Source organism: Lissotriton helveticus, chromosome 9 (genome assembly GCF_964261635.1).
Source record: "Lissotriton helveticus chromosome 9, aLisHel1.1, whole genome shotgun sequence".
In the NCBI taxonomy this organism is placed as follows: domain Eukaryota; kingdom Metazoa; phylum Chordata; class Amphibia; order Caudata; family Salamandridae; genus Lissotriton; species Lissotriton helveticus.
Window position 1 is genome coordinate 589069863 of NC_136070.1, and position 19929 is coordinate 589089791.

At 47.7% G+C, this 19929-nt stretch overlaps 1 protein-coding gene across 1 annotated transcript in view; it reads right to left on the reverse strand.

Moving 5' to 3' along the window:
* Positions 1-7273, reverse strand: part of AHNAK (AHNAK nucleoprotein) — a 136516-nt gene extending 129243 nt beyond the window's left edge. The window contains exon 1 of the mRNA XM_078660576.1: positions 7038-7273. The gene's annotated coding sequence lies outside the window, so the exon portion shown is untranslated. The remainder of the gene's footprint in view (positions 1-7037) is intronic.
* Positions 7274-19929: the final 12656 nt, after the last annotated feature.

Below are 19929 nucleotides of genomic sequence, written 5' to 3' on the forward strand. Positions count from 1 at the left end.
AAGGGGCTGCATGTAAAGGTCAGGAGGGACTCATTCGGCCCCCGGGCAATACTATGAGAATCACTGTGATAGATGGACCCCGTCCTCATGCCTAACATGTTTATAGGTCACTGCATAGTTTTTATATAATTTAATTGATTAGATGCTTATGGGTCACTGTTTTATTTATCACAGTAGGTAAATATTATCATAACTGTTTTATCTAGGAGTGCTTCACTTTGAAACATTGAGGACAAGATTAAATAAAAAGACAGTTATAAAAAAAAATACACAAGCTTCAAGTACAGTCTGAGCTTATAGTATACAACTTAAGCTAAATAGATCATCTTCCTTGTACATGTATACCCTTTCTATGTAGGCATGTATCTGTATATGTATTACCGTACTCCTATTGTTGAAGAAAGAGAAAAAAACATACTTCACTCTCCAGTGCACTACTCAGTCTCACCATATACCTCTCTAAATATATCCACTACCGCCACTCTGACTCATCCCAAACCCCATCCTTACTACTATGATATCCACAATAACTCTTTCTAGACTTTCCGCTCCTTTAGCTCTCCTGGCTCACCCCAAGCCTCATGTTACTACTGTGATCTCCCAAACAACCCTTTCTAAGTTCTTCCCTGATGTATCGCTCTTTAGACTCATCCCAAACCTCATTTTACTACTATGATCTCCCCTGATCCCTTTCTAGAGACTCTTACCTCCTCCATCTCTCCTTTTACTCATCCCAAACCTCATCTTATTACTATGATCCGTCAAATAACACTTTCTAGACTCTTCCCTCTCTCCCTTATCCTATTCAATCCAATCAACACACTTCCATGTCCACCGCTCAGATTAACTCATATTTCCCTATACTAATCTACCACTAATTCTTCTGGATTCCGGAGTAGCATGCTACTTGCTGAAAATCACATTTAACGCCTCGTCAGGGGTAGTAAGCGCTATATAAATACAATTGCAATGTAGTAACCAGTGACCAACAGGTTGATTACCCCATGTCTGACAGACTCCCGACCCCTGCTCTTACAAAACTTGTACACTGTTATATTGAGTTTCCTATGGGACCCTTCCACTGCGCCCTGATCACGGGGGCCTCGACCAATCAGTAGACGCTCCTGTAGCACCACTTCTAAGTTCTGTCCTGTGTTAGTTGGGGGCATTGGTGCCAAACACCATCTTGCCCTCCCTTTGGTACTCACTGGGCAGGATCAAGTCTCTAGCCCTTCAAGGCCCGTCTGTTTCCCTGGGACTGGGCCTTTGCCCAAACCTTAAATGCGACTGAGTGCAGAGCTGTGGAGGATTCCGTAAACTATTCCACGGGCGGGAGAAACCTCCTGCAGCCCCCTTCAGAGAATAGGAGCATTGGAGTTTGATCCTCTGCCACATCTGTAACCCATGAATTCTTGAGTGAGGTTTGGCTAATTACTACTCGCGCCTGACAAGTTCCAAACCACGAGTGCACAGACATAAAGAGATGACCTCAGTGGGCCATCATAACATCATGTATATCACTGGTGGTGTTTGGGGAAGAGAGCAGGTAGATGTGTGGAGTAGCTAATGAATGTCCACCGTGGACAGCAAGAGTGGGCTGGGTGAGATGGGTGCACGAACGACCAATGAGCAGCGTATGTGCATGCTCAAAGGTGTGGTGTGATCCCTGCAGGCCTTCAAAAACCTATAGTAAATAAGAGGGGTCGAAAGTGCTCTATATCTCTGCTAAGGAGAGCAGGGGTTCCAAGGGTTACGGGCAGGAGACATCCTGCTAGTGTATGGTGTGCCCTCTCTGGTGCAGGGCTGTATGCCAGCCGTACATCCAAAACCTTTAACTCCATGCGTGCGGCGCATTTTCCCGCTATGCGCTGTTTTTTAAAAACCCGCGGTTCATGACGAGCTCACGAGAGGTGTACCTCACGACGAGCTGAGCTCGTCATGAGCGTCGAAGGGGTTAAACACATATGGGTGTTTGCTCGAAGACAAATAGCAATCCACCTAGTGAGAGTATGGGTACAGCATGTCGTTTCTAAGATAGCGGGTGTGTCAAACTCATGTGTGACGTCAGCAGGCACACCCGTGCAGACATCTTCCTGGGGTGTGCATGCCACAGAGTTCCTAGTTCCTAGATAGGTGCCAGATCTCTTACAAGCGCTAGAAAAACTTGCAAAGTTCTATACATCTCCTGTTCAGGTCCATCTGCCTGCAATGACGGTAGGTCCATATTTATCTGGTTGGGTGCCACTATCAGACCAGATATCATGCATCAAAATTTGGCAGATGCCAATCTGGGACAGCTGAAACGCCCTGCAGTAGGCATGGAAGTACCCCTGATCACACTGAGGGCCACTGTGCCGCCACCGAAATGGGCCTCAAGAGAACATTAGTCGGGAGGAACAGAGCCCCCCTGTAGGATGGGGAGGGAACATGTTCTGTACCCCCAGAAGGAAACAGACAGCAAGCTGCTCCTTATCTCCTGTGCGGGCTGCGGTGCGGGCATCCTTCTCAAAGATATGAGTCAACACACCATGGCACATGACGAAGAAACCAGCCACAGCACAGGAACAGGCCATGACACGTGACAGATAACAGAGCCCCGGGCCTATGGACATGCCCCAGCACTGGTACAAGACACACAGCAAATAAACACACCCTCTGCACATCACCATAACGTGCTGCTTGCAAAAGTCCATGTCACTGACGAATAAATATATTCCGGCCTGTTCCCATGAGGAGCGGGGTCAATACTGATTTGCATATTGCTGGGTCCAAACTAGGGTGGAGCAGTGAGCAATATAACCGATGGATTTAGGCCCAGGTCGCTGTACCGGGGTGAGTGTTTGACATTGTTCAGCATTCCGTTTCAGCAAGTGTTCTTTTTTCTTCACTGGTAAAAGACACACTAATAAACACTCATTGTGCGCATCAGCAAAACGTAACACTTGTAACAGTCCATGGCACTGGCGAATAATCATATCCCAGGACCATGGCTACACACTAACACATTGTGTTGTATTGTAATTGCATTTATATAGTGCTTACTACCCCATATGAGGCGTTGAAGCGCTTGTTCGGAGAGTAGCACGCAGGAGGGGCCGTGCAGGAGAGAGCAGTAGGGTTGTGGTGGTGGGGGGCGGGGGAATTCTTCAGACCACTACGAGGGAAAATTAAATAATTCATTTTCCGTTGCAGTCGTCTGACGAAATACCCGGCCCAACCAATCTTACCTGCACGGGCCGATGCTGGTAGCACGCTACTCCGGAACCAAATGGATTAATGGTGAATTAGTATAGGGAAATATGAAATCAATTTGAGCGGTTTGATACTGTGCGGGCACTACGTAGAAGGATCATGGGCACAGACTGAAATTCAGCAACGTCCATTTAAGCATGAGGCTCGCACAGTTGCAGTTACTTGTATACGAGATAAGGCACCCAACTAGCTTGAGAAATACATCTCAGGTCCATGAAAATGAATAAACAAACCCTGGGCAACAGCAAGGCATAGTGCATGAACTCAAAGACACAAAGCGAATAAAGACAGCCTGGGACCAGGAACACACCTTAACATTTGAGGAACAAACACTCCCTGGGCACGACTGCACCCTGCCACATGAATAAACTGTGGTAAAAGCAAACCACATCCTAGGCACCCCAAGGTGCTACATCACATGCATGCCAGGGGTCATGATGAGCAAAACCAGAGTGGCACCTTCAAATCACATGCTTGCTTGGCACAAAAATACCGTTTGTTGATTTCTTCTAGTGTGGCACCAGTCGCTACCATGCTTACTACTGGGCGCCATCTACCCTCACAAGGCCACCTGGCCCATTTAGGGTTGCCACCTTGCTCTATGTTGTCAGGAAGTCGTGTCTGCAGTCCTATGCCTTTGTGTTACATATCACTGTTATCAAGTGTGTTATGCCAATTGAATTAATAGCAAACCAAGCCTACAAATCCCAGAATGCATTATTTGGTGAGATGAAAGGGTAGTTGTGGCAACATTCAGTCTCGTTCAGAGTGCCTCACAACTGAAACGAAGTCCTGGGTTCCAATCAAACTGTGCCACATCCACTGACTCAATTTCTTCCAGATAAGTTTATTCAGCCAAAGCATTGCAACCAGGCAGCAGCCCCTACCTGCAAAGGCTGTCCCCTTCACAGCACTCATCATGTGTTAGCACTATTTGCCCAGCGCCATTTTTTGGGGCCTAATTCCCGCTCCAGACTGGGTCCTCGTGAGCGAGTCGGTATTCCTGTCCTTGCCCATAACAAGATTATAATTTGGCTAGAAACACAGATGTTGCATCCCATGATTTGCAGCAGGTCAGACATGCCCAACTTGCAGGACAAATGTGTACATTTTTCGCTGTTTGCATACACTGTAGAAGAGCATACACCACTGATGCATTTATTTCCACTCTACAATGTCAAACATATAACGCAAATTACCAGGCGCGCATTTTGAGGGGCGCTTTGGGGCAGATTTTAATCCTCTTCCTGTGACTCTCTCCCCCCCCCCCAATCAGCTCCACACCCCCGGCCTGCGCCCACTCCTCCCTGCACATGACTTCTCTGCAGTCGCTCTCACCCAAACTTCGAGCCCCGCCCCTCGCGGCTGAATCCTGCAGAGTTTCTGCAGTTTGCCTAAAGTCTGGTTTCAATTAGTCACTGTTTCCAACCAGCGCATTCCTCAGGGCTCCGGGCGGAGGTCGGGGCCCCACCCAGCCAGGGAGCGAAATCTGCAAGATATTAAGCTGATAGAGGAAGGGAGCGGCCGCGGAACAGACCCCGAGACCAGAGCCAGGGAGCGCAGGAGACCGACCACCCGTCCAAAACAAAGCCCCGGGGAGGCGGCGCACACCTTAAACCCGGGTGGGCGGGGAAGAACTGAAAAATAATAGAAAGAATCTGCAAGTGGAAACAGATAGGACGCTCAAAAGACCCGCGGGCAGATTTACAAGCCCCTTGCGCCACTTTTGCGTCACTTTTCCCATGTTAAAAATGACGCAAAAGTGGCGCTAGGGGCTTGTAAATCTGCCCCCAGACTTCCAAAAAGCAAAACTGATCGGTCCCAGAGTAATTTCTAAGCCACCTGAATACTTAACTAAACGCAGATCCACAAAAAATAAAAAGAGGTCTTTCAAGTCGCACCCTCTCCGCCTAACACTTTCCAGCGATTGCAAAACAACATTATTCCTCGTTTCACGAGGACGAGCGGCTAAACCCCCGACTGCAGCACGTTCACCCGCCGAGCTATCCCCGCAGCCTCGCTGCACCCCCATCCGAAGCCAGGAGCAGCACCCGGGCTGCAGCCCCGCCCGCCCCCACCCCAGGAATGCGGGCCAGGCCCCTCCCGGAGCGGGGACCAGCGCCCAGCCTGCAGCCAAGAGCCGAAGTTTGTTGTGAAAGAGAAGAGTGTTCTCGTCAAAGCTCAAGGAGGGGAGAGAAGGGGGTGGGTGTCCGACTACAAATACCACCGAGCCCTCACCAAACGCAGCCAGGGCCGAACTGTGCAGAGAGAGAAGAGAGAGAGAGATCTTACGCAAAAAAAAAACCACCTCCACAGCGCCCCACGCGTCTCTACCCACAACAGGGGCTGCGGAACGCCCCCCTCACGTAAACAATTAGGGGCAGATTTACAAGGCACTTGCGCCACTTTTCACATGTTAAAAGTGACGCAAAAGTGGCGCAAGTAGCTTGTAAATCTGCCCCTTAGGGGCTTATTTACAAGGATCTAGCGCCACTTTTGCGTCATTTTAACATGGGAAAAGTGACTTAAAAGTGGTGCAAGGGACTTGCAAATCTGCCCCCCAATACTTAAGAACTCATATCACTAAAACGACCACACAAAAAAAAAAATAACACACACACCACAACACTCCCGCTCACCTGAGCCCCATTCTTCAAAATACAGCACTCACCACCGACCACACAGCGCGGATCCCCTACAAAGCGACAAAGTTACATTGCCCCTGTCCCATTGGCATATCTAGAGGACGAAACCTGCCCCAAAATATGAAAAAAGAAACATTTGCGGTTCCGAACGTGTCTTCTCTGCTGCAGAATGTACCAGGGCTTGAGACAGCACTGCAGCTCGCCACACACATTCATTTGTCCAACTACCTTGCCAAATTGCGCTATTTGCTTAAAATGTTGAAAGTGACTTTTTATGTCAGAGTGTATTCCTCAATATATAAAAATAGAAGCACACAGAAGTAAGCACATATATACATACGTACGCCTTTGTAGGTGGTCCCACCTGTTTATTGTGTAGCCCAATGTGTACTCTCTAAAATTCACTTCTAGAAACGCCACTAACACCAAATCACACGGCGCAATAAACACGCCCCCCAAGACGCACACCCACAGCCTCGACCCGGCGCAAGTCTCCGGACCACTCACGCTACTCCTGCAGCACACCTCACGGGCGTGGTCGGAGTGCTGTGCTGCATGCAAGTGAGTGGTTCGTGTGTGTGTGGGCAGCGCTCCTGCGTACACGTTATCGCTGAACGCCGAAGATTTGCTTCACCAACTTTCTGGCTGGTGTCGACGCCACAGTAAGAGTCCGACACCGAGGGCTATAGCGCTAGATTGATCTTCTCGCGCGCCCGCCCTACAAAGCGCTACACTCCACATACTCCTGTGTATCACCAAGGCGTGGCTGTGCTTAAGGGGCACCAGAAGGGGTCCTTTATGGTGTAGACGCAAATCTGCGTCAAAAGAGCCAACACACACCCCTCCCAGTTACCACAATTTGGACCGATTAATGTGCAGAAGCGCTTCAAAGTTGCCCTAAAACTCTTTTGAAGCGAGGAGAAGTCTGTCCGGAGCCCCCACACCGAGGAGTGCGGGGCAAGAAAATCGTCCGAGCCCAGCAAAGTTTTGTAATCCAGGGACACTCTGGAGCCCGGGGGTGTCCGAACGCGGGGAGGGCTCGCGGAACAAGCTTCGAATCCAGGAAAAGTTTCCGAACTTTGGTTCCGGCGCAAAGGTCCAGTTGGGTCCATAGCAAGTGGGCGCAGGTGAGCTCCTTACCTGTCCTTCTGGGGGTCGAGCTTCTAGGCGGCCATCCCGGGGGGGCTCCCTGGTCCGGTCCGCTCCGGCTCTCGGTCTCTGCAGACGCAAAGCTGAATGCCCAGCTCGACTCCCGGGGCTGGGCTCTTGTAACATGGGCTGGGAACAGCCAGGAGCGCCTGGGTGTGTCTGCTCCAGCCCCGGCTGCCTGCTCCCTCCTCCCCCTCGCCCGCACACCGTCCCTCCCTCCGCACTCTGACTGCTCACCAGCCCAGCCTTGCCTTTCTCTCTCTTCACCAAGGACGGCGCTCCCACCAAGAAGTCGGCTCACCAACAACTAGCCCCATCGTAAACCCTACAACATCCCTATTCTCCGAGCAACACTACTATTAATGCAGATGTGGGGTAAAGTTGTGAAGACCCTCTCACTCTGCGGGTGCACTAAACCCGTACGTGGACACCGGAACAGCATGGTTTTCGTTTCACTGCTGGGCACGGGACTCACTCGTGGAGCAGGGACGTACCATGCAATGGTGCAGCAGGTGCAGTGGCACCGGGCCATGGACAGCGAGGGGCCATATAGATCTCGAAGACAGTTTTTTTTGTACCCGCCATGGGGCTCCTTTCCATGCTTGCATTGGGGCCCACGGCCTCCTCTCCAAGTGTGTGTGCGTGTGGGGGGTGGGGGTCCGCCCGCCTCAGGTGACATGGCCGACAAGTACTTAGACAGTACACACCTGGTGACGTGCCCCAAGGCATGTAAAGGTAGTGGCAACCACCCCCATTTTTGGGAAGTAAAACAGCTATGATGACGGGGGAGGGGGGTTGGGCCCCTTAGACTCCCGGTGCCACTGCACCTGCTACACTATTGACGGCTAAGCCCCGCGTACAGGTTCACGAGCGTTGGCCACGGAAAGGAATGCGTTGGCACCTGCCACGAGTAAGAAGCAATGGAGGGAGCAGGCATTTCTTGAACGCCCCCTCCTCCCGGACTCCAGGCGGCTGCTCGTAGCGCCGCCACACCCACCGCTCGGGACTCTCCGCGAACCTTGAAGATTCCCAGAAGGTGATGTCATGTGTTGTGAGGGAGCAGCTCCCAGGGCCAACAACATCCGCCATTGTTCGAGTGTAACGCGAGAACGTGCGACACGGGTGCACTCTGGAGACCCCGCCAAAGTTCTCACTCCTGTTAGTTCCGTCCTTCTTTTTCTGCTGTCGCCCCTCTGTTTTGAATCGGTTTGGGCAAGCGAGAGTTAAATAAAGCATGCTTAATTTAATTCCTCGATGGAGTTTCTTCCACCAGGTAAATTCTCATAAATAAGAAAAGTGCGTGACAGGCACTGGAGGGAATCTGGTGCAAATCAATTTCAATTCGGACATGATCTATTACAAGGCCCCTGTGGGATGAAACACCCTTGAGGTCAATTTAGCCAAAAATAAAACAACCAAACATTGTACTTGGAGAATCCTGGTGGCCGCCAACTCAAAGAATGTGCAAGATCTCTGAGGAAGAGTATGAGCATCTCCAGATATCTTAAAGAACATGTCCCTACCACTGGGTCAACGCTTTGGTCTCTGGCAAGGGTGACCAGAATTTTAAAGCCAAAAACACAGGGACATTTCACAAAAATAGGACTACAATTTTACTTCAAGCGAGGAGAGCGCTCCTCAGCAGAGAATTACAGAACAGGCAGTAAGAACATACATAAAATGCAATTTTTAAGCCCAGTAGCTTACCTGTTAATTAAATCGCTTTCTTGAAACAACTGCTAACTATCCCTGCTTTTGTAAAACATAAAAACACCTCCCACTGTTTTCAGTCGACCCTCTCCAAAAACGGGGACATGAGCTAAATTTCTTGAAATTTGCTGGGACAGCTGGTTAAAAACAGGGACCGTCCTGGCAAAACGGGGACGCCTGGTCACCCTATCTCTGGTACCTTCATCCTGTTGACATTTGAAAATATCTGCAAAGCATACATGGTGCACTGCTGTAACTCCCCTTTTGTGTCCTAATATCTCCATTCAGTCTTCAAGTTCTCTTGCAGGCTTTATGTGGATGAAGGCGGCCCAAGATGAGGAAGTCAAAGGCATACTTTCCAATAGACCCGATTCAGGCGGGAGACTACAGATTTTTCAAGCCAAAAATGGCTTTATTTGAGCTGTCTCCCGCCTGAAATTGCATTTTGTACAACAGAAGTCAATGGGGATTTTCATTCTCCCTATTTTTTTTATTGTAAATCTCCCACGTCCCTGTCCTAAAATGTTGGCATGTATGCAAAAGGTACACAATGCTGAGCAAATAAAACATTCACGCCCCAGTCAAGAGATCTGGATAAAATCCATTGTAATTTTTTTCACCATGCCACCTGTTCCTCATGGGAACAGTCCAGCCCCAACTGCCAAGCCAGGTCCTCCCTAGACCAGAAAAAGTCATCCCGGAACCCGTTCGGGGTATCACCCCATATCAGCCAGGCTAGCTTGAATCCAGTGGCACAGTGAGCCTGGAACCCATGTCTGGACATACCAAGCACATGTAGGGCGGGAGAGCAAAAGACACAGAAATGATGGATGGAATGCAGAGCAAATTAAACATTCACCCCCAGTCAAGAGATCTGGGTTTAATCAATCGTTCTTTTGCTCACCATGCCACCCCAGTTTAGAGCCAGCCATATGCAAATCCGTCTCAACCCTGTTCCTCATGGGAACATTCCAGCCCGAACTGCCAAGCCAGATCCTCCCTGGACCGGAAACAAGCATCCTGGTACCTGTTTCAGGGTATCACCCCTCATCAGTCAGGCTAGCTTGAATTCAGTTACACTGTGATCCCAAGATGAGGAAGCAGCACAAAAAGTACAATCAACCAATGAGCTGCTGAAATTCCAGTCGGCGGTACCAAGGCCGTTATACCAATCCCAGCCTCTTAAGCACCTCCCTAGAGCAGGTCCGCTCCTAGACTCACTGGCTCACACAGTCATTATTATATGGAAAATAAAAAAACAGATGCTGACCCCAAAGGCTTATCCACGCAGTATTTGATTTTCCACTTACCTTTCTCAAGCAAGACATAACTTCAGACCACAAAAAACCTGCAGAATCCTCCATGACTGGTATTTAGCCATTCCACCAGTTTCCCTTCAACTTTAAGGCGTACCTTCAGTCACACTTCGAAATGACTTTCCTCTGATGGTCTTATTTTGGTGACCTAAGACAAGTTGATTGAAATGAACATGGCTCACAATGAATGTAGGTGCGACCATATTTTGCCTTTACTGTTTTTGTTGGACATAGAACTCTGTACTTTACCCTTGCTAACCAGAGGTAAAGGGCCCTTGCTCCTCTTTTCAACATGGTCAAATTGGTATACTTCTAATTGGCATATTTAACTTACATATGTCTCTAGTATATGATGTAAAGTGTACACAGGGCGTGTAAGTTAAATGTCACTAGTAGACGTGGTATTGTGCCACCCTCTACAGTGACAGTCAGTCAGTCAAAATACTTTATTTCGATAATTCAATATCATAAAAAGACGGTGATGCATACTATACAATAAAATACACATTAAAAACAGTTACAATTCATATATTTAAAATATCCCACAAATTTCATAAAAAATTAGGAAAGAAAAACCATTTTACAGTGAAATTTAGCTGCCATGTTACATTGCACAATTAAAAGAACAATATATACAATACAAAATATTAATCTATATACAAATACAATCAGTTACAGTTTATCATTCTCTGATTCCTAACCCTAACAGCACCCACCAGATAACTGGCGACATGAAAAATAACCCTAGGGCTGTTTAATAGTTGTAGGTATAGGAGAGCGGGTTTAACTTGAAAAAACCCTACCTCCTCAAGGAGTGACAGTCTAAAGCATGGATCATTGTAGCCTGACTGTGGCAGTGCAATACACTGCAATTCAATCTGTTAAAATAAACTCCTTTGAGAGGTCAAAACCTCCAGTGTAAATATTAATCATTAACCCCTATACAGGCTTTATGGTTGATGCACAGGATGCATGGAATTTAAAAGATAGGTCTTCTCTGAGCCTCCCTGAATATGCAGGATGGGGCCTGTGAGCATCTTTTTTAGGTCTCGCCTTCGCAGCGCGCATGCGCTGCAGGGCAAAAATACCTTTTCCCGTTGGCTTTTCAGCCAAGCTCGTGCACGCGTTCCAATGCCTTCAATGGCAATGCGTGCACGTCAGGAGATTCACTACCGGGAGCGCGTGCCACCACCTGGCAGCAATTATCGCTCCCGCACGTGAATCGCGCCCGTCCCTCCCCCCCGCGAGTTTGGGCTTGGTATATTAAGCTTTGGACACAAGTTTGTAGGTACGAGATTGAGCGTGCGTGTGGTTCTATGTGGATTTGCCCATCTGCGGCTGTGATACTACCAGCCATTCTGTGAGACTTTGCATTGTGGCGGTGTGCTTGGGTAGTGTCAGTCTATATGTGTAATGCTGCGCTGTGTGTGTGTACCTGTACCTCAGCACTCGTGTCCCAGACAGAGCCCGCTCCTGTGGTAAAGTCATGCAGAGACCGGTGGCTCGCGTGCTCCTCACCTCAGCGGCGTTCTGCTCCCCTGCAAAACACACAAGACGACAAAGGAGAGAGCGTCCGGGATGAGAGCTTTCATTCCTTGGAACTGAAGTCCCCTTTTCTCGCTTAAAAGGACAAAGTGCCAGGAAAGCCAACATGAGGAGAAAAGAAGTCAGAGCCGCTTCTGCCGCCACAGGCTCCAAGGCATTTTCTTCTTTGCCCGAGTTGTGTGTTTCTGCTCTTCTGTTGCACGAGGGGGGCACTCCTGCGCACGCCTCTTTTTTAGACCCCGCTTTAACAGCCCGGCTTTGGACTGCGTTCTTCTCCAAAGCTGGAAGACGCTGAGAGGAAGACGCTCTGCGTGCTTCTGGATTAAAGGCGCGGACACCAATTTGCGTGCAGTGAGGTTGAGTGGAAGCGGGGCAGAGCTCTCTGGGTGGGCACAGATGCCATGGAGGGGCGAGAGTGGCAGCTCCAGGTGGCACGCAGATAATGAATGCAGGAACCAGCCTCAGCTGGCAGTGGTCGTGTCCCGGGGAGGTGTGCATTCTTTGCGCCACACACTCCGACAACAGATTTCCGTTCCTTCTCCAGGCTACATACACACAGCCTCTTGTGCTAAAGAGCAGCGCATCTCACTGGCTCACACAAGGCAACCTCCAGGGGGTAGGGATTTCAGGGAGAAGTATGTGCGAAGAGGCAGAGGGGGCTTTGAAGAATGTCAGTCTCATCACTTTGTAGTTGAATACGGATATCATCCAATAGAATATTAAATGGACTTTCGCCTTTGACAGGAAGCCTTGATAAATGTCAGACTTACTCGCTACAACACAAGGCATATATAAAGGGGCAATACAGTACGTATTGATCTCCAGATGCTCGTCATTTATCTATCATGTAATAGGCCGAGGCAGAGCCTGACACACTAAAACAAGATACTCCATTTGTTATTAAAAGATGAAGACAGACACATACTGGTGACTCAAATCTTTTCTTCCTGCACAATAAAGGTGACCGACCACCTGTCCGCCACTTCATTTCCTCTTGCACAATGAAGTTGACCACTTGTCTGCTGCTACTTCAGGACAGCCCGTTAATTTAGTTCAAAGTCCGTTTTCTTATTTAAATATTTTAAGAATGGCATTTGTCTCCTTGTTTCAGCACTTCAGGTTCGCATGAACATAAACCGGGAGTCGCACGGGACCGGGGCGGACTTGTATCATAGTCTGTAGTGTGACCTAGGATTGGTTTATTGTCATGACCTCGGCAAATTCTGGTTGGCTGGAAAAAAATAATTCAGAAGTGCTCATTGGCTGGAGAGTCTGCAAGTGCCTGTGCTTTGCTTAAACGCTGTCCAAGCCTACTCTGCTTCTGGTTAATGACGCTTCCTGGAGAGATATGGACCACGTGTAGCTTAGTCACAAGTTCATGTTAAAATAGCGTCTTGCCATCTGCTAAATTCAAAGTGTAGTATACAGTGCATCAATTTGTATTTTATGCAGACAGCTCAGTGGGCTACTGCTTTTGCTGTAGAGAGCCTTGTGTAACCTTCAATTTTAATTTAGCCTATTGAGTTATGAGCCCACATCAAGAAATTTCATGGGGACAGCAAGGCCGAAGTGTAGAACCTTACTATTTTTTTCTCGGTCTTTGGTTGGTTGCTAGGATTGCTAAAAACTGCTTATTTTTGGTAGTAATAAAGACTAGGTGCTGTAAAAAAAGCAATTACAAAGCAATAAGTCTCGCATTTACGCACGTTTATGCTATTGGCATTGTAAATGACAATGCCTTTTATGTTTTAAAAACAAAAGAAAAGGCATTGTTATTTGCAATGTCAATAGCTCAAACTTGTGTGAATGCGAGACCTATTGCATTGCTAATCTTTGTTTACATTAGTGTCTAGTCCTGCTTGAGTGTCATCCTGCTTGACTAGTTTGTTTGCTTTACATATAAAACGTTGGGGTATACTTACAAGACAGAGAACAGGATGGTAAGAAATTTTTTGTGCATTTTAATGTCTGATTGCTGGTGAACCCTGCTTTGCCGTACCAGACTTTGGTCTCTGGATTTCACATATAACACAGGGGGTGCACTAGGAAGGGAAACAGGATGACAGAACAATTCTTGTGTACTCACTTTCTGGTTGCTGGAAACCCTACTATTCTACCAGACTTCTGTCTCTTGGTTTATTGTGGGCACAGTGGCTACCTCAAACTGGATTTTAGTGTTATGTGTTAGAGGCCACTAATATTACCATAGTACGCTCCCCCACACATCTCCTTCACTCATACCACACCCCTCCACTGGACGGACCACAGCTGCATCCACTTTATTTACAATAAGACCTCGATCCACAACCACCCTCTACCAACTCTGCGAAGAAATTGGAACAAAATCACCATCGACCAGATCTCAACATCGCTTCTTCAAAAACCCCCTGCCTATTCAACGAACCCTAACCAAGCCGCCATCAACCTCACACAATGGTTAACCCAAACCGCCGACAAATTAGCACCCTTGAAAAAACATCAAATCAAGCAAGGAAGCAAGAACGCCCCCTGGTTCAACGATGACCTTAAGAAATCCAAGAAGTTCTGTCGTTCCCTTGAGAAAACTTGGAAAACAGACCCAAACACTATCACCCCAGCCGTCTTCAAAAACGCCACCCGCAAACACCACCAACTAATCCGGACAGCCAAGAAATCAGCACTCAAAGACCGACTAGACAACAATGCCCAAAACAGCAAGGAACTTTTCAACATCATCAAAGAATTCACCAACCCCACCGCCAGCTCTAACGACATCACCCCCTCTCAAGTCCTCTGCGACTCCCTTGCCTCATTCTTTTATGACAAAATCGCCGACATCCATAACAGCGTTGACAGCCAACCTGTAAACCAGTCCACCCCACTCACCTCCGAACCGTTACCTCCTCCGAATATCCTTTTCGAATGGAACCCAATCACCACAGAAGAGACCATTCGCCTGAGGAACTCCATCCACTCAGGTTCCCCTACAGACCCATGTCCCCATCACATCTTCAACAAAGCAAACTCCATTATCGCACCCCATCTCCGAGATGTCATCAACTACTCCCTTAACTCCACCACATTCCCAGAAAGCTGGAAACACGCCGAACTCAGCGCCCTTCTGAAGAAACCCACAGCTGACCCCACCGAACTCAAAAACTACCGCCCCATCTCGCTCCTCCCATTCCCTGCCAAAGTCATTGAGAAAGCCATTAACAATCAGCTCGCCACCTTCCTCGAAACCAACAAATCACTCGACTCCTCTGGCTTCCGAGCCAAACACAGCACCGAGACCGCCCTCATCGCAGCAACAGACGACATTCGAACACTACTGGACAACGGAGACACAGTCGCCCTTATCCTCCTTGACCTCTCCGCAGCCTTCGACACAGTCTGCCATAGCACCCTGACACAACGCCTCAGAAACATCGGAATTCAAGGAAAAGCATTGGACTGGATCATTTCGTTCCTCGCTGGAAGAACTCAGAGAGTCCGCCTCCCCCCTTTTAAGTCAGAGGCCACTGAAGTCATCTGCGGCGTCCCGCAAGGATCATCACTCAGCCCCACCCTCTTCAACGTCTACATGAGCCCCCTCGCAACCATCGCACGTCAACACAACCTCAACATCATCTCCTACGCTGATGACACTCAGCTGATCCTCTCACTCACCAAAGACCCAACCACCGCCAAAACCAACCTACACGAAGGGATGAAAGAAGTAGCCGAGTGGATGAAGCACAGCCGTCTGAAACTGAACTCGGACAAGACGGAAGTCCTCATCTTAGGCTCATCCCCTTCCGCCTGGGACGACTCTTGGTGGCCAACGGCCCTAGGAAAAGCCCCCACACGACGGACCACGCACGGAACCTGGGCATCATCCTGGACTCCTCACTCTCGATGACCAGACAAGTCAACGCCATCTCATCTTCATGCTTCAACATCCTACGCATGCTCAAAAAAACATTTCACTGGATCCCCACCGAAACAAGAAAAACGGTCACCCACGCACTGGTTACAAGCCGTCTGGACTACGGAAACACCCTTTACGCCGGTTCCACCGCGAAACTACAGAAAAAACTCCAACGCATCCAAAATGCTTCAGCCAGACTCATACTAGACATCCCCCGCACAGACCACATTTCCGCTCACCTGAAAGACCTTCACTGGCTCCCCGTCAACAAGAGAATAACGTTCCGTCTCCTCACCCACGCACACAAAGCCCTATACGAACTTGGACCTGATTGTCTCAACACGCGCCTTTCCTTTTACACCCCCACCCGCCAGCTGCGTTCGTCCAACCAAGCCCTCGCCGCTGTACCGCGCATCCACAAAGCCACCATGGGAGGAAGATCCTTCTCCTACTTAGCGGCCAAGACCTGGAATTCCCTTCCCATCCACCTCCGCCTTACTCAAAACCACCTAGCCTTCAGAAAACAACTTAAAACATGGATATTTGATAAGTAAACCTCCCCCCCCTTCCTCAAGCGCCTTGAGACCCTATGGGTATGTAGTGCGCTATATAAATTCTGACTTGACTTAGCGCCCAAGTTTGGTGTGACCAAAGACTTTTTACCTTCTCAAAAATGACCAAAGTGGTTAGGCTTGGCTCCAGGAACTTTAACCTTACTTGTTAGGGTGCGCCCGGGAGTCATTCCCACCCACAAGCTTGTGCCCGGCATTAATATAGCGCCTCTTGGCACCCACTTCAGAACGCTTCTGGACCTGAGGAAGAACTGGAGAGTATTTGACCTGCTGACTGTGACCTGAGAGGACCCCTGAATAACTGGGCCTGCTCCCTCTTGTATCCAGGAGAAAAATGGGACTCCAAGGCTGACCTCCTGTTCAAGCTACAGGGATACAACACGCTTCAAGAGGATATTCTGCAATAGCCCAGCTGATTAGCAGTAACTGATCTGGACTGGACCCTCCTATTTGTCTATGCCTGCTACCCTGTGAGTCTTTAAGGGCCTGCCCTGATGTCCTGTGGACTTTAGATGCATCCCTGAAGTGGATTGGGACTTAAAGGACTAAAGTTAGAACGTTACATCTTTGACCAGGGTGAATCAGGTTGGTGTATCTGACCCACCCTCCATCGTGGTCGGCTTCAAATTGTGACCATTGAGTATCATTGGCACTGTGTGCTTCTTGGCGCTCGTTACTTAAAATTTGACAAATTCCTAACTTTTGGTGCCATTTTGCTCCCTAAATTTTACTCCATTTTTCTAATCTTGTTTGGATTGTTGTTGTTTTGCATTTTGATTTTATTATTGTCTTGGTACTGCATAAATACTTTTCATATTTCCCTAAATTAAGTCTGTTCTGTGCCATAGCTACCAGGGGTTAAGCATAGCTTAATTTAGTGACTTTAAGGGTTCATCCTGACAAGGGTTGTGATTATTCCATGAGGTCGGTAGTCTTCAACACAAAATAATCCAATTTCTTACATCGACTCATAAGTAAAGTAACGTAGTTGTCATTTTGCAGTCCTGTGCATGATAGCTTAACAGAACAGGATCCTGTCTCATCATAGGATTGACCCCTAACTCCCACACTTGTAAATTCATCCATTACATTGGTAATGGATGGTAAGTTTGGTCACCACTAAATCACATTGATTGACTGGTGATAACATGACTAGATCACTGAGGTTTCTTCTGCACAATGCTCTACAAACTCCAGAGGGTTCAAAGCCATACAGCCCGACCGAGGTACAGCCTTTGCGAGTCCACTCACGCGCTGCCTCTGAAAGCCCATCACTGGTTGCCGATCAGTTTAAGAACCTCTGCACAGTCCATGAGTCCCCTCCTGAGGATTTCCAAGATCTTCCTCTTGGCCACTGGCTTGTCCCTTACAGTCTGCCCACTCAACCTCTTTACCATGTGCACAACTAGTTACCGACAGTTTGCAGAAGGGTTACTATATGTCCAAGGCCCACCCTCTGGAATGCCATCTGTCAACAGCTGAAAATTGAGGAAGACCTCCTGGGTCTCAACAGTAGGGTATGCACTTGCCTCTTCTGGGCCTCCTTGTGATATTAACCCCTTCATCCTGTTTCATGTGCTTCCCATACTGGCTCCCCTTAAATGACCTCTGAAAAGCTTCCCCCCCCCGCAGACTAACCAGGCAAGCTATTTTTTGCTTCTTCACCTAGGCTTTGCAAAACGAAATCCAGTGGTGTTAAAGTAATCAGGACACCGTGTGGATTGCCTAGAAATTGGACAATTAGACCATTGAGGCGGACCCTCCCAATTTCAAGTTCTCATTTGTCAGACTACCTGACCTTATTGTCTTTTATCCTCTGTTTTCACTAAAGCACATTGAAACACCCACAAAGCTGCATAAAGCGCTTTGCAAAACTAAATAAATAACGTGTTCTGGACAGGTAATTGGCCTAAACTCGGAAACTAACCCTGCCCCTAAGCTCTTTAAGACTCCGAATGATCTACGAGTGAAAAGGTGAGACCCCTGCTGCTCGCTTCCAGCCGCATACCAAGCATTCCACGGGTCACAGCGCAAGCACGCAAAATGGACGCCTCTGGCCCACAGTTGGGTAAACGCAGCCATAATAGTTCCGCGTTGTACCCCTCGCACCAGTGAGGCCTTTTGGCACTTCACGGCTGGTATTAATGATAACTCTACAGCCGGTGAGTTTACGCCTCCCAGATAGGTGTAAAACGCACACTGACGCAAGTTATGCTATGTGTCCGGCTTAGTAAAAATCTGTACTAAATGCATAAATGAATTTCCCTTAACTGATCCGGTTTTACCTCTTGAAGGCCGTTCAGACTGTATTACATGCCATAGTGTTTGGGGGAGGGAAAGATGTATGGGTGAGCTTTCTTCTGAACGACCGCTCTTTTGTTTTGAAAAAAGAAGGCTGAATTCTGCACTCGAGCCCAGTCTTCGGTAAGCACGCAAGACGCTGCTGTGGAATCAAGGTATTTTGTTGAGTTTGGGCTCCAAACAAGGTCTTTCATCACAACCTTCCCCCGAAAACTATTCAGCCTGTCAGTGCTTAATTTTTAAAACAAATAAGTGCCAGGGCTCGAGTCAGGAGGCTACCACAGCTTGCACCACACACTGCCCCATGCTATGCTGCAATGATATCAACAACACAATTACTAATCATCACACTTCTACAAGTGGGACAGTTCAATCTATTTCAGGCCCCAAAGCGATGTATAGTGAATTAATAATTAACTGCTGTTGTGGTCATCTCTAAATTAGCCAGACAGCACCACCTTGTGGCAGACTCTCACATGCTCCATTGTTGACCGTTAAGTGCTGGTGCCGAACACTGGAAACCACAGGCTCAAATTAAGCACTGGCCTGGCTAAGTCCAAGTACTAGTTACTCACACATCTCCTGACTTCTTGGACTCTTGGGTTCAGGAGCGAGAGCACCTACATGAATAATGTTCTTTTTGAAAGCGGGAAACGTTTTGTCTATAGGACTCAGAAAGGGTATACCCCCCTTGAGTGTTCATTGAATCAGGTTGCCTTATATTCTGTCTGACGGAATCAGGTATTCGGTGCTGTCCCATGACAGTACATGTGCCAACTGATGCATTCTACAGAAAAAAAAACTTCCGAATTCATTTTTATCATGTTACTTGTTAATGGGTTTTTTCAAGATCCGTGTAACGTGTTTTATGGGAATCAAAAGTCCTCATAATGCAGTATTGACTAAATTGATGTTTTTTAATATTAGCCCAAACACAAGGTGATATTAATTTATTGAAAATTAGTCTGTACCATAGCAGTAATATTGGCCTGAAGGGTTAGTCAAATTTCATCTTTATTGAGAAGACTTCTATGGTTTTCCGCGAGGATAACATAGCCTTGCACCCCTATCCACAATTCCTTTGAAAAATAACCCTGATGTTTAAGTTGACCAGACAGTTCATGTGCCCGATTTCTTTTTAACCAATCCAGCAATACTTTTATACAGTAGATGCCAAAGGACCTTTAAGGTACCAAACAGAAAAAAATCTGAAGAAAGAAGTTCTTTCACACAGCTTGTTTAAGGGGTAGCAACAAATATGTGGGCTCTCGTGTTTAATTAGTTCATAGCTAGATGGATTTATACGATTATTAATACAAATTAAAATGAGCCTTTTCCTTGTAAGCTGCAGTTTTGCTTGGCAGTGCAGAAATATGATACACTGCCACACAGAAATGAGTTGTACTATCTGCAATTATGTACTGCTTTGTCCACTGCCAACTTTATGGTTAGTTGGAGACCCTGTTCACTTTTCCATAATAACTTTCAGGAATGATGAGGAAATGCACATCGAGTGAGAGAACATTGTTTAACTATATGAGTACTATATT